The 25,032-nt window shown below is 42.2% G+C and overlaps 1 protein-coding gene across 1 annotated transcript in view; it reads left to right on the top strand.

The window, feature by feature from the left end:
* The window catches only part of LOC142658658 (Krueppel-like factor 5), an 88,934-nt gene that overhangs the window by 60,022 nt on the left and 3,880 nt on the right, over positions 1-25,032 (top strand). The window lies entirely within an intron of this gene.

Here is a 25,032-nt window from a genome sequence, read left to right as displayed (position 1 = left end):
GTTTCTTAACATTCCTGAATGCTGTGTTCCTAATTTCAGAAAAAACGAGGAAATGTCTATCTCAAAATCTTTTTTTTAATGCAACACCCAATCCAAACAAGGTTCGCTAGGTGTTATGTATGTGAGTGTCAATCTCAACTTTGTCCCCCAAGATGACACAGTGCCTTCACGTGAGTTACTTCAACTTCTTGGGTGATAAAGAGGATTTCTCACCACCAGGGCAACTTCATTATATGGAAGATTAGTAAAGAGTTTGATAACAAAACATAACATCAGGTCGTAGCTGTGAGAAGCGCAAATTGAAAGCATAGAACAAAGTAATCAACATGACTGTTCTCATTTAGGTGAGTTCACATTGTGTGTTGTTGTTGCATTTTTTATTGTTGGGAACAAAAATGCAACTGAATGACGCTTTTTTTTTAATAAAACTTATTTTTTGGACTATAAGATGCACTTTTTAGCAAGTATAAATCTTGCCAAATAGTCCCTGCATCTTATAGTCGGCAGTCAAGGGGCCTGGCTGCGCCAGACCCCCCTGACCGCATCCTTAACCCCTTCCCAACCCATGGAGCGCGGGGGGTGATGTTTGGAGCAGGCTCACGTGCGGAGCTCGCTCGATACACTGCAGGTGCGGTGTGGTTTAATAACCACAGTATCACTGTGCTTGATTGGCCAGCAAACTCGCCAAGACGAAGAGGAGAGACACCAGATCCAAAAATGCAGATGAGCTGAAACAACCCTGACTTCCATAACACCTCAGCAGTGCCACAGGCTGATCGCCTCAAGACCTCTTCAAACCTGACATGGTGCCAAAAATATATTCGAATAAAAAGGAGGCCCCAAAATCCTCTAGGTGCTCCTTTGTGTGGGCGTATGTGCATATGCATATATATATATATATATATATATATATATATATATATATATATAAAACTTTTAGTGGTAAAACTTATACTGATTATTCAGCATCAGTGTGCATACCATTTGTAGCGCAGGCGGGTGCAGATCTCACTCACCCAGCGGCCGCCAACTTGCCTGTTCTCAGCGCTGGCGTATATCTGCCCAGGGATGCCAGGGCTCTCTGCATTTTCCTCCTTTTCTGACCTATGCATGCAGGGTGTGCATGCGCGCTTGCCCCTGTTCTTAAAGGCCCAGCACGCGCACCAGGAATATTGCTCCCAGCCTATCCCAGCACACCCTGGACTTTTTAAGGAACTCTGCCCACTTCCTCAGGGCCTGAGCAATGTTAGTTCTAACTCAGAGTTAGCCTGCGAAGGTTTCCCTATCCAGTTCCCGGAAATCTGTATCCCTTACGAGTCCAGTATTTGTGTCCAGTGTCCGTGACATATCCAGTGTCTGTGTCTAGTTGAGCTTCTGATAATCCAGCAAAAACCAGATTATCCCAGTGGGTCCACTTTCCCAGTGGACATGACCCCATTTTAAGGCCCTGTTCACACACAGTTTTTTGACACTTTCTCGACGCGGAAACCGAGTCAGAAAACGCGCCAAAAAATGTCCGAAAACACCTCCCATTGATTTCAATGGGAGGCGGAGAAAAAGAAGCGGCATGCCCTATCTTCCAGATGGAATTTTGAGACAGAATTTCCAGCCTGCAAACAACTCTGTATGAACATATCCTTAGTGTGTGGTTTGTTAAAAGTTATATTATTAATAGTTATGTTTTAATTATATAATATATATGTGTGCGTATATATATATATATATATATATATATATATATATATATATATATATATATATTACATAAATAAATCCGAACTTTTAACTATACAACTTATAATAAATCACATACTTAATTTAAAATGGTATGTTTTCTGATGCTGAATAATCAGTATGTTTTATTAAAAGTTATATATATATATGTATATATGTATATACATATACCAAGCAAAAAGAAAGCAGCACTGCTCCAGTTGATGGGTGCAACTCAATCCTCTCAGACTCAGGCTACGAGTCCATAGGCACAAAAGGCAAAAAAAAGAGGCAGCACTCCAAGTTGTGAATAGAAAAAAAATTGTGTGTTTTATTCACCCCAGCAACACTTCAACCCAAGAGGGATCTTTCTCAAGCAATGTGTGACATACAGGAATGGTTATGTCTACCCTAGAGTTACAGTGAATAATTCAGCAAATTACATAGGTTAATAAATACTGAGGGATACAAAAATATATGCATCTATATGTGTACACTCTATATAAAAGCCATGTGTTCTACCAAATTCATGTGCAAACAGTGATTTCATATATTCATAGCTGTCAACAGTCCCAAATTTGCCGGGACTGTTCCGAATTTACAGAGACAGTCCCAGCAAATTATTTTCCCGTGACGTGTCCCGGCAACTGCCACATTCAATTATATCTTTGTCCTCAGGACACAGATACAATTAAAACTATGTAAGAGTAGGAAACTATCCACTTCTTGCTCTGACATTCACTCCTCCTGGAGCTGAATCCCTGGCCAGAGCGGTGCTCATAGAGGGAGCCCCTGACGTCACTGTCCATATAAGGATACCGATGTCAGGGGCTCCTCCTGCAGCGGAATCCCCAGCTAGAGCGACACTCTGGCCAAGAATTCCGCTCATAGAGCGCGCCCCTGGCGACGTCACTCTCCATATATGGACAGTGAAGTCAGATGCTCCTCCTGGAGAAGAATCCCCGACCAGAGCGTCTCAATGCTCTGGCTGGGGATTCCCCTCCTAGAGGGAGCCACAATGGCTCTATCTACAGGAAGGGGGGTATATACAACGGTGTGTGGGGCACTATCTACAGGAGGGAGTATGTGGCATCATTTACAGGGGGCTGTGTGGTATCATCTACAGGGGTGCTGTGTGGTATCATCTACAAGGGGGTTGTGTGGCATCACCTACAAGGGGGTTGTGTGGCATCATCTACAAGGGGGTCATGTGGCATCATCTACAAGGGGACTATGTGGCATCATCTACAGGGGGCTGTGTGGCATGGCATCATCTACAGGGGCGTATGTGGCAATATCTACAGAAGGAACTGTGGCGCTATCCACAGAGGGCAATGTAGCACTATCTTCAGAGCACACTGTGGCACTATATACAGGGGGTACTGTGGCACTATCTACAGGGGACACTGTGACATTATCTACAGGAGGCAGTGTGTGACAATTTCTACAGGGGGCAGTGTGTGACAATATCTACCGGGAGCAGTGTGGTGCACCATCTACAAGTGGCACTGAGTGTGGCCCTATCTATGCTGGTTTTTACACTGCCTGTAGTGGTTAGCACATATCGCCTAGCCCTAGTGATAAAGTGAGACATCACCTGCCTGTAAACAACCGGATAACAAGAGAGATACTTGCCACCATAGTAGTTGTCAGCCAAACTAGTGCAGAAATTTTTGTTAGTTTATTTGTATGCAGAAATTCTGGAAAGAAAACCACGCCCACTGACCACACCCACCGGATGAGCCACACCCCATTTGACACACCCATAGAAAACGTCACACTTTAAGGCCTTATTCACACGAATGTGTTTAACATGATTTTCATGCGCGTCGCACGGACCTATGTTAGTCAATGGGGCTGTTCAGACATTCCGTGATTTTCACGCAGCATGTGTCTGCTACGTAAAACCTCACGACATGTCCTATACTTGGGCGTTTTTCGCGCATCACGCGCAGCACACGGAAGCACTTCCATGTGTCGCGCGTGATTCGCGCAACAGTAGTTAAAGAAATGACCGAAAAAATAAAAGCACTTCCTTCATTTATTTTTCTAAACATCAAAACCGTGTGTCATAAGGATGGCAAATGCGTGAAAATCACGCAGCAAACACTGATGACACACGGAACTGCAACGTGCAAAAAACGCAGCGTTTTTGCGCGCGCAAAACGCACACGTTCGTGTGAATAAGGCCTAAGTGTCCCTAGAAAAAAAATTCAAATGTTGGCAACTATGTATATTATATACAGTGAAGGAAATAAGTATTTGATCCCTTGCTGATTTTGTAAGTTTGTCCACTGTCAAAGTCATGAACAGTCTAGAATTTTTAGGCTAGGTTAATTTTACCAGTGAGAGATAGATTATATTTTAAAAAAAAACTGAAAATCACATAGTCAAAATTATATATATTTATTTGCATTGTGCACAGAGAAATAAGTATTTGATCCCCTACCAACCATTAAGAGTTCAGCCTCCTCCAGACCAGTTACACGCTCCAAATCAACTTGGTGCCTGCATTAAAGACAGCTGTCTTAAATGGTCACCTGTATAAAAGACTCCTGTCCATAGAATCAATTAATCAGTCTGACTCTAACCTCTACAACATGGGCAAGACCAAAGAGCTTTCTAAGGATGTCAGGGACAAGATCATAGACCTGCACAAGGCTGGAATGGGCTACAAAACCATAAGTAAGACGCTGGGTGAGAAGGAGACAACTGTTGGTGCAATAGTAGGAAAATGGAAGACATACAAAATGACTGTGAATTGACATCGATCTGGGGCTCCATGCAAAATCTCACCTCGCGGGGTATCCTTCATCCTGAGGAAGGTGAGAGCTCAGCCGAAAACGACACGGGGGAACTTGTTAATGATCTCAAGGCAGCTGGGACCACAGTCACCAAGAAAACCATTGGTAACACATTACGCCATAATGGATTAAAATCCTGCAGTGCCCGCAAGGTCCCTCTGCTCAAGAAGGCACATGTACAGGCCCATCTGAAGTTTGCAAATGAACATCTGGATGATTCTGAGAGTGATTGGGAGAAGGTGCTATGGTCAGATGAGACTAAAATTGAGCTCTTTGGCATTAACTCAACTCGCCGTGTTTGGAGGAAGAGAAATGCTGCCTATGACCCAAAGAACACCGTCCCCACTGTCAAGCATGGAGGTGGAAACATTATGTTTTGGGGGTGTTTCTCTGCTAAGGGCACAGGACTACTTCACCACATCAACGGGAGAATGGATGGAGCCATGTACCGTCAAATCCTGAGTGACAACCTCCTTCCCTCCACCAGGACATTAAAAATGGCTTGTGGCTGGGTCTTCCAGCACGACAATGACCCGAAACATACAGCCAAGGCAACAAAGGAGTGGCTCAAAAAGAAGCACATTAAGGTCATGGAGTGGCCTAGCCAGTCTCCAGACCTTAATCCCATCGAAAACTTATGGAGGGAGCTGAAGATCCGAGTTGGCAAGCGACAGCCTCGAAATCTTAATGATTTACAGATGATCTGCAAAGAGGAGTGGGCTAAAATTCCATCTAACATGTGTGCAAACCTCATCATCAACTACAAAAAAAACGTCTGACTGCTGTGCTTGCCAACAAGGGTTTTGCCCCCAAGTATTAAGTCTTGTTTGCCAAAGGGATCAAATACTTATTTCTCTGTGCACAATGCAAATAAATATATATAATTTTGACTACGTGATTTTCTTCTTTTTTTTAAAATATAATCTATCTCTCACTGGTAAAATTAACCTAGCCTAAAAATTCTAGACTGTTCATGTCTTTGACAGTGGGCAAACTTACAAAATCAGCAAGGGATCAAATACTTATTTCCTTCACTGTACATACTGTGAAGTATGTAGTGCAGTCAAACAGTGCCATAATAGTAAATAAGGCCCTAATCACATCAAATGGAGGTCAGCTGTGTGTAATAGGGTATACAGTGTATACAGCAGGATTGTACTCACCACCTAATTGACACACATAAACCTGTGGTTAGATGCCATAACGGCGTCTCTACACCATACCTCCCAACTGACAGTCCCGGTTTCTCACCTCTGTCCCGCCGTCTCGGGCGGTCTGCAGAATGTCCCGCTGGGCGCTGCAGCTGTATCAAAACAGCTGATCGCTGCTGACAGGCGCCCTGCATGGCAGACGTCTGCAGCATCGATCAGAAGAAGGCAGGATTCTTGTGGCGGTGTTCTCACTGGGATCGATGCCGGCACGGGAGTGGACCAGTCCAATCACCTGACCTGTCATCTGACCTCACCGGTCAGATGACCGGTCAGGTGACTGGACTGGTCCACTCCCGGGCCGGCATGGACACAAGTGAGAACGCCGCAAGACTCCTGCCTTCTTCTGATGGTGAGTGAAAGTAGAGAAGAGAGTGGCAGCAGTAGGGCCGGCTACCACTTATAAGGGGGTTGTGTTGCGCTACCTACAGGGAGCTATCTACAGGGGAGCTGTGTGTGGAGCAATCTACAGGGGGGCTCTGGTGGATGATTTTTCCATTCACCGGTAGCAGAGTTACACAACTGGAAAAAAAAATCCCCATCATGTAACTCTGCTACCTGTCAATTGAAAAGTCATCAACCACAGGGTCTTCCTAAAGACTTTCATCGTTCTCAGCCTTTTGGTTTGTCCTGCAGCTGCTACCACCGTGTTGATCAAATGTTCTACCCAAGATAGGAAAAGTAACATAAAGACGATATAACCGGATCCATAATATCTGTGATATCCAGACAGTCTAGAGATCCGCAGTGAGAATGTGCGCGTGTTATTTGCAGAAGGATCTGGCCGTGATTTGATGTGTTAATGCGGGATATTGGGCGTGGTTAGGGGCGTGGCTTAAAATGCCCCTCTTTTCCAAATTCAAAAGTTGGGAGGTATGATATAGAGAGTAGGTAACATTACAGGTGCCACCTATCTTGAACAACAAAGTGATCACAGCAGAAACACTATTGTAAGAAAGATAAACCCACAAGCACCACAAATTGCAAGTAAAAGGGGATGGCATGTAGATATTTGACATGCCAAAAATAAACCTGGCAGGTACAACTTACCCATGCAGGTATTGAAAGAGAATTAAATGTACCAGAAAAGCACCTATAATGTACCACCCGGTGCAGGGACCCCACATAATGGGGAACACAGCCTCGGGTATATAGAAAACACACACACGCGCGCACGCGCTTTTTTTTGCCTAATGGCAATGTGGTACTATTATTAATTGATTTGCCCGCCAGTTACCTGGGTCATATCTCTGTGGAAATAAACTTAGAAGTGGACACAAACTAAAGGAAATTCATCAGTTTTTTTTCCTTGTACGTTTCCTTCATTTTGGATCTACTGCTTGTAACTGAGCCAAAAAAAGCATCAAAATGGTGTGTGTGTGTGCGTGCGTGCGTGCATGCGTGCGCGTGTGTGTGTGTGTGCGCCTGCGCGTGTGTGGGTGTGTGTGTGTGTGTGTGTGTGTGTGAGATCTGGCCCTAGAAGTCACATAATTGGTCAAATGCAGACTACATATGTGCAAACAAGGTTTTTTGTTTATTGTAGAATAAATAAACTCAAACCCTGTTTTCAGTATACAGCAATGCTCTTTTCTTTTATCTAAACTGACCTGGCAAAGGTGCTCAGGGCAGGCCAACGTTGTTTTACATAGTTATTGTTACGACCAGCGGGTTGTGGACCCACTAGGCTACTTCACCGGTTTGGCTTGGTGGCTCTAGGGCGTTATCTAACTTACACTTTAACCCCTTCCCATATGGGGATCTGGACTTCGCTGCGATGAGACTACCAGGTCGCTACCCTATGAGGTGGTTCTGGTGAGAGTAGCGGCTGGCCCTGTGGACTTGGAACAGGCACTGGCAGATGGTACCTTGACAGATGGATACAGACCAGATGACACAGTTCGTAATAGACTGGAAGCTTCAAGCTTGTCACAGACAGTTGGAGGCTCAAAGGTAGCAAGGAGCTGACAGCGGATAGTTGGACAGCTACCATACAAAACCATATTTTAATTACCGCTTTTGTTCTTGGAATAAAGTTACTTAGACTATCACCGATGTGAAAAAAGAGAAAAACGATTCTCAAACTTAAAATCGTCTTCTGACATTTATGGCATATCAATAGGGTAAGCCATTAAATTCAGAAAGGTGGGGGTCCCACCTCTGAAACCCTCCCTTTCAGGAGAATTTGAGTCCTGTGACCATGTTGTGCAGCAGAAATTGGCCTGAAATGGTGATAGCATGCAGAAATAGGAAAGAACTAGGGTATGTTCACACACTGAGTTTTTAGGGGTATTTTGGGGCGTGAACGCCTTGAAATACACCTTGAAAAACTCTAGCTAAACGCCTACAAACATCTGCCAATTGAATTCAATGTGGAAAACGGCGTTTAGCTCAGACAGGGCATTTTTTTATGCTGCTTTTTTAAAAATCGGAGCTTAAAAAGACGCCCCGTAAAAAGATGGAGCATGTCAATTCTTGAGCTGTTTTTCTTAGCTGTTTTTCATTGTGTCCATTGAAAAACAGCTCCAAAAACAACTAAAAAAAACGCCTTAAAAAAACCGTATTCGGCTACAAAAACAGCTGAAAATCAGAGGCTGTTTTCCCTTGAAAACAGCTTCATCATTTTCAGCCGTTTTTGATTTTGCGCGAGAAAATACTCTCATTTGCGTGGCTCTCTATTAAATTCTGTGAGAATAATACAAAATAGCTGAGTGAATAGTGATTAGTACACACATACACAGGAGCTCTTTTCTGTAAGGCTAAGTTCACATTAGCGTTAGTATACGTTTACCTCTCTGTCAGAGGAAGAGAGGATCGAGACATTAAACAGAAAGCAACGGTTCCGTTAGAATTACCATTGATTTCAATGGTAATTCTTTTGTTTCAGTTGCTTTACGTTTGTCTCCATTCGCTAGGTTTCCGTTTTTTTGAACGGAAACAAAAGTTCTGCAGACTGCAAATCTGGTTTCTGTTAAAAAAACAGAAACCTAGCAAACGGAGACAAACGGAAAGCAACTGAAGTAAAAGAATTAAACATTTAAATCAAGGGAATACTAACGGAACCATTGCTATCCATTTAATGTTCCGATCCTATCTTCCTCCGATGGAAGAGAGATAAAAGTATACTTATGGTAGTGTGAACTTAGTCTTAACTCCGCTATATTGCAGCTCTTTCTGCAGCACACTGGGGGGTAACATTATCCTGATGGTGGTCCTGGACTTACTACTCTTTGTAATACTGTTCAGTATTTTTTGCTAAACTGATTTTTTCAGACACATCGGCAGATTTGCATGCATGAAGTGCTTGTCTTAGCTCTCAACTTCTGGGATTTATTGTGACTTTCTGAATGATGCAGCCTTTGGCTCACTTTTTTGAGCCAAACACAGTAGTGGATACAAAAGAAAGGAGATACATCAGTCTTTTCATTATACCTTTCCTTCCTTTTGGATTTATTTCTGGCTTTGGTTCAAAAGTCAAAAATCACATCAAAAACTGCATCAAAAGTGTGTATGTGATCCTGGCCTTACTGTGTTCTGATCCAAGCCCAAAGAAATGACCTTAAAATGCTTTCCAGACTGTTTTTTTTTTAAACATTTTCTAGTCACAAACTCATAACTCCCAACCGTCCCGGATTCAGCGGGAAAGTCCCGGGAGTTTGTCCCGCTGTCAACCTAATTCTGGAGCAGGGAACCATCAGCTCCCTGCTTCAGAATTCGTTCAGAGCGGAGGAACAGAGGGAGCTCCTCCGCTCACGAGGACTCCCCGGGCACAGCGCTACTTTAAGCGCTTTGCTCGGGGAAGCCCTTGACGTTACTGTCCATATATGGGCAGTGATGTCAATGGCTGCTACTGGAGCAGAATCCCTGGCCAGAGTCGGCAACGGGGTTTCCGCTCAAGGAGTAGCCACTGATGTCACTGTCCATATATGGACAGTACCGTCAAGGGCTTCCAGAAGCACAGCGCTTCAAGTAACTCTGTGCCCAGGGAGTCCTTGGCGAGTGGAGGAGCTCCCTCTGCTCCTCCGCTCTGAACTAATTTTGAAGCAGGGAGCTGATGGTTCCCTGCTTCAGAATTAGTGGCTACTCCTTAACCCCTAAGGCTGGGTTCACATGACCATGTTCCGTCCGTTATGGACGGAACGTATTTCGGCCGCTGATCCCGGACCGAACACAGTGCAGGGAGCCGTGCTCCTAGTATCATAGTTATGTACGACGCTAGGAGTCCCTGCCTCGCTGCAGGACAACTGTCCCGTACTGTAATCATGTTTTCAGTATGGGACAGTTTCCTGCAGCGAGGCAGGGACTCCTAGCATCGTACATAACTATGATGCTAGGAGCCCGGCTCCCTGCACTGTGTTCGGTCCGGGATCAGCAGCCGAAATACGTTCCGTCCATTACGGACGTAACATGGTCGTGTGAACACAGCCTAGTTTGGGCCTTAAGGCTCAGAGCCCATTTTTCAAATCTGACATATTTCACTTTATGTGGTAATAACTTCGGAATGCTTAAACCTGTCCAAGTGATTCTGAGATTGTTTTCTCGTGGGACATTGGGCTTTGTTAGTGGTAAAATTTGGTCAATATATTCAGTGTTTATTTGTGAAAATTAGCAAAATTTAGAGAAAATCAGAAAAAAAATTGAATTTTTCTGAATTGAAATGCATCTCCTTGTAAGACAGAGGGTTATACCACCCAAAATAGTTACTAGTTCACATTTCCCATATATCTAATATATGTTGGCATCATTTTTTGAACATTTTTTTTCACTCGGACGTTACAAGGCTTAGAACATAAGCAGCAATTTCTCATATTAAATTATGAATAAAATTTCAAAAGCCACTTTTTTTAGGTACCAGTTCAGTTCTGAAGTGGCTTTGAGGGGCCTATATATTAGAAACCCCCATAAAACACCCCATTTTAGAAACTAGACCCCTCCAATTATTCAAAACAGCATTTAGAAAGTTTATTGAACTTTTAGATGTTTCACAAGAATTTAAAGCAAAGTAGAGACTTTTTCTCAAAGTCCTTTTTATTAAAAAAAAATTCTGTGAAACAGAAGGTTTTACCAGAGAAATGCAACTCAATACTTATTGCCCAAGTTCTTCAGTTTTTAGAAATATCCCACATGTGGCCCTAGTGTGCTAATGGACTGGAACACAGGCCTCAGAAGTAAAGGAGCACTTAGTGGATTTTGAGGCCTCCTTTTTGTTAGATTATATTTTAGGCACCATGTCGGATTTGAAGAGGTCTTGTGGTGCCAAAACTGTAGAAACCCCCAAAAGTGACCCCATTGGGCAAACTACACCCCTCAAAGAATTTATCGAGGGGTATAGTGAGCTTTTAGACCATACGTTTTTTTTGCTGGATTTTGTGGAATTAGTGACTGTCGGGGTGTCCGTGGTTTGTACAGTATCAACCCTCTGTAGTGTGAACGCACACACTGTGGAATTGGTGCAGATTTTCAGTGCAGATTCCCCACTAAAAATCTATAGCAATTTATAGTACATAACGTTGATGGGTTTTAAAAACCCCACCAAATGCAGCCAAAAAAATCAGCGCAGAATTGAAAGCATGGTGTGGATTTTTTAAGTCCCAGCATGCCAATACTATTGTGGATTTGTAGAAAATTTTCACAACGGATTTAATGCCTTGCAAGTCAAAAGATAAAAGGTGCACCAAAATCGACATCAAAATCCGCATGTAACATGCAGATTTCGGTGCGGGTTTTCTTCAAAATCAGAATGTGTAATTGTACCTGTAAGTCGACTGCGCTATTGTTTCTGCCAAAAAATTGGAAACCTTACGGAACGAAGACAAGCAGAAACCATATGAAATATAAGAATTACCATTGAAATCAATGATGCGAACTGAAGCTACGGTTTCCGTTTGGCTTTCCGTTCATGAGTTCCCCTGACGGAAAGGTCTAACGGAACCCATGAACGGAACCCGACACTGATGTGAACAGGCCCTTAGAAAACCCTTTTATTCTGAGCTGAAATCTGGAGTTGCAATTACCCCCCAAATACAAACATTATGAATCACTTGCACAAGTTTACTGGTATGTACACACGACCTATTTCGGCCGTTTTTCGGGCCGAAAACAGCTGAAAATTGGAAGCAGAAAGCCCCCAAATATCTGCCCATTGATTGCAATGGAAGAAAAGTTGTTCCGTTCCGACGACCCATTTTTTTAAGCGGCCGTTTTGAAAAACGGCCGTGAAAGAGAAGTGCAGGTCACTTTTTGTGACGTTTTTGGAGCTGTTTTTCATAGACTCTATTGAAAACAGCTCAAAAAACGGCCGTAAAAAAACAGCGTGAAAAACGTCGCGAAAATCGCGAGTGGCTTAAAGAACGTCTAAAAATCAGTAGCTGTTTTCTCTTGAAAACAGCTCCGTATTTTCAGACGTTTTTAGTCTAGTTTGTGAACATACCCTATGGGTATGTTCACACGCAGTGAGCAAAAACGTCTGAAAATACGGAGCTGTTTTCAGGCGAAAACCGCTCCTGATTTTCAGAAGTTTTTGTAACAACTCGCCTTTTTCGCTGTGTATTTTACGGCTGTTGTTGGAGCTGTTTGAAAAACGCCTCCAAAAACGTCCCAAGAAGTGCCCTGCACTTCTTTTTCGCAGGCGTCGTTTTACGCGCCGTATTTTGACAGCGACGCGTAAAATTAAGCCTTGTGGGAACAGAACACAGTAAATACCATTGCAAGAAATGGGCAGATGTTTGGAGGCGTAATGGAGCCGTTTTTTCAGGCGTAATTTAAGGCGTAAACGGCCCGAATTACGTCTGAAACAACTAGGTGTGAACATACCCTACGGATAGGGGGTAAATTGTTGTAACCGGAATACCCCTTGAAGTCTTTTCAACACATACAATTTCTTTAGTAAAGGGTGCACAATGCTCAGCTGTCTTCATCTCTTTGTGACTCTTGATCAATACCCAATGCTACGAAATAGACAACTGCCTGTAAATACTCAATTCTTTAAAAAAAATATATGTACTAGACGGGGAAAACATACATTTTCTGGACTCAGTTAGTGGGAATAAAAAGATATGGTAAAGATATGCTCTATTGTTTGAGGTAGTCCTTCCATGTCGTTGCATGAAGTGTGCCAGAATCTGACACAATAAGTGCTGTCCCTTTTTTGATTCAGTGGCCATTGTTTTAAGCCTGAGCCTGACCTTTTTAGATTCTGGCAGACAATACTTTGGCAGGCCCTGCTATCCTTCTGAAGATAGAAATAGGTTTAAGAATTCCATAATGTTAACCCCTTAATGTTGGTACCTACTAACACAATATTGCAAGTAAATTTGGATTTATAAAATCCAATCCAAATCCAATAGTAAATAGGATTGTTGAGACTTTGTTGAGGGATTTTAGCAGAATCATAACTTATCACCTATCCACAGAATAGGTGACAATTTTGTGATCGCTGGGTGCCACCCCCCACTGGGATCCCTACCAATCATGAGAACTGGGGTCCCAAAACCCTGAGTCCTCCTCACTGCACCCATAAATTCCCATAGACTTTGAATGGGGCGGCAGTGTGCGTGTTGGACCGCTGCTCCATTCAATGTTCCCCTCACAGCAGTCAAGCAGTGAGAGGATCTGGGAGTTTGGGACCCTTATTCCCAAGATGGGTGGGGGGGGGGGAATGGTGGAACCCCCAGTGATCATAAAATTATCACCTATCCAGTGGTGATAATTTTTGATTTTGCGAAAAACCCATGTGGAATATTATATAAAATGATGGTGCATGTTTGACATAACATTATAAAATGTTGCTAGACTTCAGTTTAGATAGCATGCACATAGGGGAATAGCCTATCTGCAAAGGTACATTTGTAGTGGGCACTTTGGCACATAAGAAAAACTATGTGGCAGATGTGTAATACGCCAGTCTTAATATAAAGAGCACTGGAGTGAAATTCGCCTAATTTAGCGTGCACCAGAAATGGAAAATTATGCCAGCTCCGAGGTGGTGTAAACCTGCTATATTTTATGCCACTTCCTGGTGTAAAATAATAATGAATTTGTCAAGCTGTAAATGACCACGCCACCTCCCACTAAGCCACACCCACATTTTATTTTATTTTTTTATTTTTTTTAAATTATTATTTTTTTTTTAAAGTGATGTAGACGGCGCAAAAATACAAAAGCCCCTTCAAAACTTAGTTTTTATGCAAATTTTGATTATTCTATGCCAGAAAACTGGTGTACAGTGCTTACTAAATTACTCCTTTGAAAGCCTTTTGCCATTGGTTCATTGAAAATATATAAATTTGCCCTTTCCAACCACAGTCACTTTTTCAGACAACTGCATAATTTTCTTAATTGTTTAGAAAAATGGGGAAATCGCTTTCAAATTACACATTGATGTAGAATAGTTTTGTGACACTCCCCCTTGCAGATATGTGGTGATGAACTATGCCAGGTACAACCTAGCGTTGTTCAGTAGCTGCACCGAATACTTTGTGCCATAGTGAATATTCTGCATATTACACTTACATACATTACATACATTACATACCGTGTACTGCTTGGGAAGTATGCCCAAAAAATACAGATGTTTCCTGATGTTCTCATCTGTAAAGAATGCTGAAGGGTTTTTAAGAAATATGTCACCTGTAAAGTGAAGTTTAAGGCCTCCTTCACACAGAATTTTTCAGGCGTTTTAAACTGCATCAAAAAAGGCTTCTAAAAACACTGGTGTTATTAAAATGAAACATGCGTTTAAGGCATTTTTAGTGGTGGTTTTGGTGATGTTTTTCGTTTGGTGTCATTTTGTTCATGTTTTTGTCCGCCATTTTTCAAAGTCCTATAGAGAAGGCTATGGGAAAAATGACTAAAAACAACACCATACTGAAAGCATGCAGCCTTTGGAAAAAAAAAATGCCACTGACCACTAAATTGCCTCAAAAACGCCACAAACCCAAACACAGTTATGTGTAGTGAATTTGATATTTTACTATAGAATTTAATGTAACAACTGGCTGCACTAAAAAACGCATAAAAAATGCAGCAAAAAACTGCATTAAAAACGCCACGAAAAATGCACAAAAACGCAGCAAACAGCTGTGTGTGAATCCAGCCTTACGAACTAAGCTTTTATGTGACACCCTGCATTCTAAGGCAGTTAAGTTTGTTGTTCTTCCCTTATCCCATGCACATAAATAATGATTGGAGCTTCTTACAGGAGGTGATGGAAGGTTCTTCTCTCCTGTCCTGCTCACTGGTCAGTTAACAGCTAATAAAGCCCCCCAGTGTTTAGAGGCATAGGGGGTAAGGTCTTGCGAGGCTCTCATTCACACTTGCCTGTGCTGGCTACATATTTTTACCGTATGGAACTGGTGCAGAATGTAAAGCTATGATTGTGATCTCACCTCTGATATTTTGCATGGTCGTTTTCCTGCTCGCACTTCATATTTTTTAGTATGTAGTATTTTTAACCCATTCCTGACGTATGACGTATACTTACATCATAGCCGGTTAGGGGAAGTATGGCGTGGGCTCACGGGGTGAGCCCTCTCCATACAAAGTGGGTCTTGACTGTATGTTGCAGCCGACACTTCACTTTAATGAGCGGGATCCCTAGCGACCGGGGCATCTAAGGCATTAGAAAGAGGGGGCAACCCCCTCTGAAAACCACCTACTCCCCCCGCGATGCGATTGCGGAATACCAATGGTTGGCATGGCATGGTGATTTCGCTATTTTTTGGTCACCTGATCTTCCACAAAAAAAAATAATAAAAAGTGATCAAAAACTCGCATGTACCCCAAAATGGTACCATTTAAAAACAACAGCTCATTCCGCAACAAAAAATAGTTATTTTACTTTTAAAAATTAGTTTTTTACTTGTAAAAGTATAAATATTTAAAAAAACAATATACATTTGGTATCGCCGTAATCATATTGAACCGCAGAAAAAAGTTAACATGTCGTTTTTATTGCACAGTGAACAGCGTAAAAAAGGAAACTAAAAAAACAATGGAGGAATCGCTGTTTTTTCCCATCCCACAAATATTGTTTTCCGTTTCCTAGTATATTATACAGATGTAGCCATCTTTATCTTGACTCTTAACGCATTAAAGGGGCTTTCCACTACCGGACAACTGATGACCTATGTTCATCAGTATATCATCGAAGCTGGTCCGACCCCGCACTGATCAGTTGCTCTGGCTATCTCTGGGCACCGGACATCCATGCTGGAATAGGAGCAGAGCTGCAGTTCTGCAGCATGGCTGCTATGCAGTGTACGGAGCCAACTGCTTCCTGCTCAGTACACTGCATACTGTGCAATAACATCCGGTGCCCGCAGGCAGCCGGAGCAGCTGATTGGTGCGGGGTCTGGGAGTTGGACCCGCAGCGTTCATATGCTGATGACCTATCCATAGCCCCTCCCCAGTATTCCTCTTCAGTGTATATCCACTAACCATGTATGGTACCTTAAGACATGTTCCAACAACCTAAATAAGAGGGGGGGTATACGGGCGTTGTTATGAAGGTTTTACTAGAAACTGAATTACTGGTAAGTCTAATTCTGTTTTCTCAAGGCACCCTCCATGACAGCACAAAAGGAGAATTCACAGATATACAGTATATGGTTTGGGGGGGGGGGGGGGACTACAGCTTGGGGAACCTTCCTGCCAAAGGAAATATCCCAGATGGAAACCAGATTGAAAGGGGTTTTCTGGTCATGGGGTGTTTATTCATACTGATAACCTATGACCAATATAGGTCATCAGTTTGTGATCGGTGGGGGTCCGACACCCGGACCCCGCACCGATCCGCTGTTCTGGCAACGGGAGCCTCCGGCACCAGGAGTTATACAGCGTTCGGAGCCAGAAGCTTCAATGCTGCAGCTCTGCCACGAACACTGTATATCTCCAGGTGCCGGATTCAACTGGAACAAATGATCGGTGCGGGGTCTGGGTGTCAGACCTCACCAATCACATACTGCTGACCTATCTTGCGGATAGGTCATCAGTATGAAAAAACGTCCCATGACCAGAAAACCCCTTTTAATCTGTAGTGTTTTGTGAAAGTGTGAACAGATGACCAAGATGCTGCTTTGCAGATCTTTTTAATAGATGCATCAGCTCTTTCTGCCCAGGAAAGAGAAATATAGCGTGTAGAATAGGCCTTTAAATTTACTGGAGGAGACATGTGAAGATTCTGATAGGATACACATATAGCCTTTTTTATCCAGTTTGCAAGTGAATTTTTAGCCACCTTCTTTCCCTTGTTAGGACCACTGAATTGAATAAAAAGTTTGAGCTTTTTCCTACTGGAATTTGTGGATTCTAGATATTGTAGAATAATTCTGCGAATGTCCAGTGTGTAGAACTCTTTCTTCTTGTTCGTTGGATTTTGACAAAAAGTAGATAGTATTATGTCTTGGGACATGTGGAAGTTGGAAACTACTTTGGGAAAGAAGGTGGGATCTGGATGAAAGATAATCCTATCATCTAGTATTCTGAGAAAAGGATCTCTGATAGAGAGGGCCTGTATTTCTCCTACCCTTCTAGCGGTGGTTATAGCTACTAAGAAAGCTGCCTTCCAAGTTGATTTATGTTACAGATATATAGAGGTTTAAAAGGAGGTTCAAACATCTCAACACCAAGTTCAAATCCCATGGGGGAAGAAAACCAGAAGGTCTGGGAGATAGTCTAGATGCTGCCATGAAGAATCTTTTTATCCATCTATGTGAGGCCAGATGTTGATCAAAGAAATCACTAAGGGCGGAACTTTTAAGGTGCCAGTTTTAGTCATTTCTCAAATCTAATATTTATGCAATTTTCCGATGATGAATGTCAGGGAAAGGTTTACCACACCAGGACAATAATTTTTTCCAGACTTTCCATAGATGGCATTAGTGACCTCTTTCCTACTTTTTTTTGTAGGCTTTTTTATGAGTTCTTACGATAATCCTCTGGCTTTTGGTATCAGGCCCTCAGAAGCCAGGCCGCTAAATGGAATTTTTGCAGATCTGAATGTAGGATTAGTCTCTAATGAAGAAGAGCCGGGAGTGTTGGTAAAATCCAAGGATATGTTCTCTTCACACTGGTCAGGAGATTGTACAGGCCATTTTTGGCCATAGGGAAGTGATCAGAATTAGATTGATCTTCTCCATTTTGACAGAATCAAGGTCTGGAGATTTCTGGAGTGAGCCTGAGACCATGAAACAGCTTGAATACATGAGGTCATTGACCCCAGCACTGATTCTCTTATTGAGACTTGTCTTTGACACCTGAATTTGGTATTTTTTCCTCTTGGAGGCAGTTTTATTTGTGGGAGTCTAACATAATTCCCAAAAATTCTTTCTTTCTGTCTCTCTGGGAAAATATCAGATTTTTCCCTCTTGATGATCCAGCCGAAATTGAGTGTTTGAGAAGTGAGCTGTATGTGATCTGTAAGTATCACTGAACAAAGTGCTACTAGAAGGAGGTCATCCAGATATGGGATGATGTTTATCCCTAAATTTTCGAGATAGGCCACCACTTCTGCACCAAGTATTTTCACAAAGGTAAAGGCAGAAGAAATTCCAAATGGGATTGCATTGAATTGATAATGGTAAATCTCTCGGAATTGTTGAACTGCAAACCTCAGGAACTTTCTGTATATTTAATGTATTAGAATATGATAATATGCATCCTGAATATCTGTTGTTGCCATCATGAAGTCTGTCGCCACAAGAGGAATGTCTATTTTATTGATTCCATTTTGAATTTGTAATATTCTACAAATTCGTTTAATCGTTTGAAATTTATAATTATTCTGTAAGTACGATTGGGTTTCTGGACCAAGAAGAGGCCTGAGTAGTGGCCGTGACCGCTCTCTCCGATGGCTACTGGAGATATTAATTTCATGGCCAGTAATTTATGTTGACCTTCTGACAGAAATGCTTGAAGAGTAAGAGATGGAAGATTTGGTTATAATAATTTTCTTCAGAGAATAGGAAGAGAATTCTAATTTGAATCCTTCCAGTATAGAGTTTGGAATCCACTTGTTGAAGGTCATTTTCTCCCAATGAGGATAGCATTTTTTTAAATTCTGCCTCCTACACCTCATTGTCTATCTTGATTGGGTTTGTTTTGGTTATGGAAGATGTTCCTTCCTCTTCCACCATTTGGGCAACTCCATCTGCCTAATTTATCCTTGCCTCTATAACTCTGTTGTGGACTTCAATAGGGACGAAAAAGTTGTTTACTTTTTCAAGGCCTTAAGTTCAGGAAGGGTTTTTTTTGTCAGATGCCTTCTCCTAAATTATATAAATATCTAGACCGAACACATATTCTGCCTGAAAAGGTATGGCACAGAGTTGATTTTTAAAAAAAATAAAGGATCACCAGACCACATTTTTAGTCACAAGGCTCTTGTTGTGGTGTTGGAGAGTACTCCCACTCTAGAAGAATTTTTTATGGATTCAGCAGAGGCATCTCACAAAAAAACCTGTGGCTTTAGAGAGAAGGGGAATTGATGCTATAATGTCTTCCCTTGGAGTCCCTCCTCTAAGGTGAACTTCCAGTTGGTTCAGCCATCTAAACATGGATCTGGCCACACAGGTGGCACCGATATTCATTTGTACTAAGGCAGAGGCAGCCTTCCAGGATTTTTTAAGGACACGGTCAGCCTTTCTTTCTAGAGGATTTTAGCTGGGAGGAGTCTTCAAATGGGAGAATAGTCTTTATTTTCCACCTTAGTCACATGGATGTAAATTTTTGCTATTTCAGCCCAGGACTTAATTTATTCCTATTCCAGGGGAAACCTTTCCCTAATTTCCTGGGGCATAGAGATCCATTTCTCTGGAAATTACGATTCGTCCTCAACGAGCACTTTGAGGTTTTTATGTATAAAAATAAATAAATTGTTTTTTCTGGGTTCCCAAACCCGCAAACATTTCGTCCTGGACTGAACGTGTTTCCTGAACCTCTTCAACCCCCATAGTGCTTCTCACTGCCAATAACAGGTCATCCATAAATTCAGAGGAGATGTAATATTTCTCTTCTTTTTGAGGAGTGCAGACTTCCTCTAGTACACCTCCTGAAGCAGAGGGTATATAACTGCCACCTTCCGAACTTGAATCCTTTTACACCATGATTTTGCGTTTAGGTGTGGGAGGGGGATTAGGGATGTAAGTCTGAGAAAAGCATTCCAGAGAGGATGGTATCCCGTTTGACCATCCCCTTAATTTCATACAATAAAGATGGCAGCTCTTCCCTGATAACCTTTTCTGTACACATCTGACATAAAACCTTCTTACTTGAAGATAAACTTTTTAGTGCATATAGCATATTTGCGGTATTGGGAATCTTAGAAATACAAAATGATAAACCATAATAAGTCCACATAGTATACAAAGAAATACACCCCCCAGAGAAAACATACAGGTGCAGAAGCCACTCAGAAGAACCGGATTTCAGGGTCGGATTATTCCGCCCAAGGAAACAGCTTTAGGCCAAACAAAAAAAGTTGTCAGTAGCAGAGATCCTACCTTAATACCGAGACCCTCTGTCAGGAGACCTTTAAACCAGGTGACTCGGATTAGTGTGGAGAAAGTCTGACAATCCAGAAGGAGGAAGAATTGATTAACGTCCTGCAGGCCTGTTTGGCTCCTTTCCCCTTTCATGGAAAGGAGACTCCATGTGAATCCTCCCCCTGGTGGCTAACGGTGGACGCTGCCATGTTTTTTTGGGCGACGCCACTAAAATCGGAAGTGCATCATGATGCCAACCAGAAGTGAAGCCGCCTGCATGTTTCACAGTGGAATGCATGCTAGGCCTGGAGGTGTCATTGCTACTTCTTAAGATGGAAGTAGCATGACTAAGGAGCTCTGAAGAGGACTGCAGCCACAGCCAACCTCTGCATTACCGGATCCGCAAGTTGCGACAGGTCCCGGAAACATGAAAGAATGGGAGCAGCAAAGGAAACAGGTAGGCCCAAACCCCCACTGCATGGTCGATGGTTAGTTCACTAGTCATCCCTGCTAACAGCCCAGAGACGGTAGTATCCTCTTCATTTCCCATAGGGACAGGAAGAATATTGGGGAGGGGATATTTAACCTCCTGTGCTTTTTCCTGTCCATATTAAAGGCGGGGTTCTACCTCCTGTGGTGCCATGGAGGATGGCTTGAGAAAATGGCTGCGTCAGGAATGGGTTAATCGGATGTCGTATAATGCAGCACACCATATTCCTCTGTAAAAACACAGTACTAACTGCAATATGGTGGCAGTATATTCCATATTGCACACTGTATTATGGACCAAAATTCACATGGAAGTGTAAATGAGGCATAAGCCGTTAGAAATAGTTATAACAACATCACAAGCCGGTAAACATAATAAATATAATATACTTTCATTATGTTTTGAACAAGGTTCTTTATAATGCCTATGTGTGACTGTGTACTCTTGGTCAAACAAAATTCAAAAGCTTTGAAAGTATATAATACATACATTTTTTTGTAGGTCTAGCTACTATTTCTGAAATTTTTATGTCATTTTTAGGATATGTACACACTTGGAATAACTGCGGATTCTCCACAACTGATTATATTGCGGAAAATCCGCAGAGTATTACAGTAGAGAAAACTAATTAAAACGCCAAAATTACAAATGTATTAATAGATCCTTAAAACCTGGGCTAAGCTAGCCAATATTTTCCCTAAAATGTTCAGGCTAACCAGGCAGAGAAAAACTGGAGCGGAGAACAAATAGCAAGTAAGTGGTGTAACCCACATAACGCTGGGCTATTATTATTATTATTATTATTATTATTATTATTATTATTATTGAAACCTCTCTCACCCACAGTTGTCAGAAATTATATAGTTGTCCCTGCCTGGACTAATACCAAGGGTGTAAAATCACACCTAATTTTATTTCTACATTCCTTCAATAGCGGATGTTTCTTTAGAGGTTTACGTATGCTAATAATGTCTGGAAAGAGAAAAACCTGATAGGTAAGGTAAATAGAATGCAAGATGGCAGATGCACTCACCTAAGATAGTTGTACTGGCAGGTACAACTCCGGAGTAGGCAGTAGTTAGTACAAAAGTTGCAGCTTTCAATATCCAAAAACCGGCATCATAATTATGGTTCCTCAGGAAATGGCAATTAATTTTAGTGGATATAAGTAGAAAGCGCTACTAATGAAGCAATGATAGGCAGAGTAATAATCGTAACCAAGCCCCGCTTACCCAAGCCCGGACAAGCCCACCCATAACTCCAAATTTCTAATTCAGGCAGTTTCTTTATTTCTCACATGTGAACGCAACATTGCAAAGTATTACAGTAGCAGTATAGTGGATGAGATTTCAATAAAGAGAAAACGTTCATAAATTGACCTTCGGTCTAAATGAAAACTAACCCAACCAAGAGTTGGTTTAAGGAATAGAAAAGTATCTAGCAAGTCCCCCAAATTAATAAAGCTGAATAAATTTGGCGCATCTTCAGACTGCCTGGTTTAAGATTTAGTAAATCTTCATCGTGTATAGTTTGGGCACCAGTGTAGAAGAAAGACATAGCAGAAATTGAGTGGGTTCAGAGAATTTAATAATTCTTTACTGAGAGAGCAGTGAAAATATAAAACTTTGTTTAAATATTTTAAAAGGGGTCTGGTTGCCTTTTCGGAAATAAATATTACATATTGTATGTACTAGATTGATAGAGATGGGTTGTTGATTCAGTGATTTTATCTGGACAATTGGCACCTATCTCTTTTGGGGGTTATTTTACCTTCCTCCAGATCATCACAGCAGGATAATCGTTTTAACTAGATGCACTTATAATAACAGTTTTCCCATCTTGGACATTTATGGCATATCCACAGGATATGCCGTAAAAGTGAGATAGATGCGGGTCCCACCCCTGGGACACGCACCTATCTCAAGAATCGGGCCCCCAAACCCTGTTCTAGTTTAGTCGGCTCTCGCTGCCTCCCGACCACATCCTGTTTAGGTAGTCGGAGTTATGGAAACAGCGAAGCTCACTGAGCTATGCTTTTTCCGTAACTTCCATAGAAGTGAATGGCAGTTCCGGAAACAGCATAGCATGGCGAACTTCACTATTTCTGCAGCTACCGAGATCCGAAAACAGCGTAGCTCACCGTGCTACACTGTTTCAGTAACTCCCATTTACTTCTATGAGGGTTACGGAAACAGCGTAGCTCAGCGAGCACTTGGCTGTTTCCGTAAATCCCGACCACCTAACCAGGAAGTGGCCGGTAGGTAGTGGGGCCGAGTAAGCGAGAACCGGGTTTAGTGGCCCCCGTTCTAGAGAAAGGTGCGAGTCCCAGAGGTGGGACCCGCATCTATCAGACTTTTATGGCATATCCTGTGGATATGCCATAAACGTCCAAGATGGGTAAACCCCTTTAATAACGTTGGCACTATGTTAAGCTGGCTAAACAAAATAGGTTGGATTTCAACATGCCCAATCTTTTTTCCCCCCCAGAGATAAGCATTATTATAGCTGTCCGTCACTTATCCTCTTAGAAAACCTGTATGTTCAGCTGATTTGAGCATGCATGTTTATGCCTCCTTAACCCTTTCACGCCGACAATCTGTAGATTCACGTCCTATCCGCATATACCCCGTGCAGCGAGGACGGGAATCTGCAGACCTCTGCTTCTGCCAGCATAGCGCTGGGGAGATCGCTCTGACGCTGGCGGTGTCAGTGTCCCCGGCTCCCCAGCAACCTGTTCTCTGATAGCCGAACCGATTGGTTTGGCTAAAGAGAATATGATCACCGTTATTAACTGCTTCCTGACTGCCCACAGTAAATTTACGTTGGCACTTGCTGGACTCTGTGCAGCGCCGACATGAATTTACAGTTGGTGTTAGAAGCGCGATCCGGGAGTCTCAGAGTAGCGGGGACACCCAGATCGTGCTGTCAACCCCTGCCTCTGGTCCCTGAGACATGATCAGGACCTGATTGGTTCAGGTCCCGATCATGTGATCGCAGGGAAAGTGTTTTGTAGCAACAAACTGGAAAGTTTGTTGCTACAACAAACTTTCCCGGGGACCAATTGCGGGTGCTGCCGTCGGTTGCATGGCAAAACCGAGGTGATACAACGGCCTCTGGGTCTGCCATTCATGGAAGCCTATGAGTACCAGCTGGTCCTCATAGGCTTCCTGTCAGTGTGACTGTCAACGTCACACTGACATTTTATAACACGTTATACTACCTAGGTACCTAGTATATCAGTGCTGCAGGTCTTCAAGTAAAAAAAACAAAAACTTTCTGAATGCTGTTTTGAATACTTTGAGGGGTGCAGTTTTTAAAATAGGGTAATTTATGGGGGTCTATCTAGTACATAAAATGGACAGAGGCAGCACTTCCCAGCACTTAGAGGCAGAGTCAGCACTTAGGAAGTGCTGCCTCTGTCCATTTTTTGTCTGCCTGATATTGAGGACCGTGAACCAGGTCCAATTGAGGCGTGCACCCACCTGCAGTCCAGTGCTGTGGAAACTATTTGTTTTTGGTATCTAGTACATAAGGCCCTTAAAGCCACTTCAGAACTGAACTGGTCCTTGAAAAATAGCCTTTTGACATTTTCTTGAAAATGTGAGAAATTGCTGCTAAAGTTCTAAGCCTTGTAACGTCCTAGAAAAATAAAATAAGGTTAAAAAAACAATGCAATTATAAAGTAGACATATGGGGGATGTTAATTAGCAACAATTTTGTGTGGTATTACTATCTGTTTTACAAGTAGATACATTTAAAATTAGAAAAATTATAATTTTTGAAAATTTTCTTAAAATTTTGGTATTTTTCACAAATAAGCTATGAATTTATTGACAAAATGTTTCCACTACCATAAGGTACAATATGTCATGAGAAAACAATCTCAGAATCGCTTGGATAGGCAAAAGCATTCCAGAGTTATTACCACATAAAATTACCAGTCAGATTTGTAAAAATGGGCTGGTCCTCAGGGGCCAAAATTACCTTGGTCCTGAAAGGGTTAATATGGCATCTGATAACGCATGCGAATTAGAGACATACATATGAAGGTACAGTATAACCCTATAGCCTTGCATGGTGGCATATTATAACAATGAGATTGTATAGAACCCTAACACATTCATGTGAATGAAGCCTAAGGGCACATTCAGGCGTGGCGGAATTGCTGTGGAATTCTGCTGCAGACACTCCGGAGCGGAATTCTGCAGGAGTCATTTTTTTTTCATTTCTTTCTATACATTTTTAGGATAGTTAGTGAAAATTACTTTGTGGAAATTAGGCTGCGGTGCAGATTTTTCCCTCCGCAGCATGCACTTTCCATTGCGGAGAAGAAGCGGAAT

This window comes from Rhinoderma darwinii, chromosome 8 (assembly GCF_050947455.1).
Source record: "Rhinoderma darwinii isolate aRhiDar2 chromosome 8, aRhiDar2.hap1, whole genome shotgun sequence".
Classification (NCBI taxonomy): Eukaryota; Metazoa; Chordata; class Amphibia; order Anura; family Rhinodermatidae; genus Rhinoderma; species Rhinoderma darwinii.
This window is presented reverse-complemented; position numbering and strand designations above follow the sequence as displayed.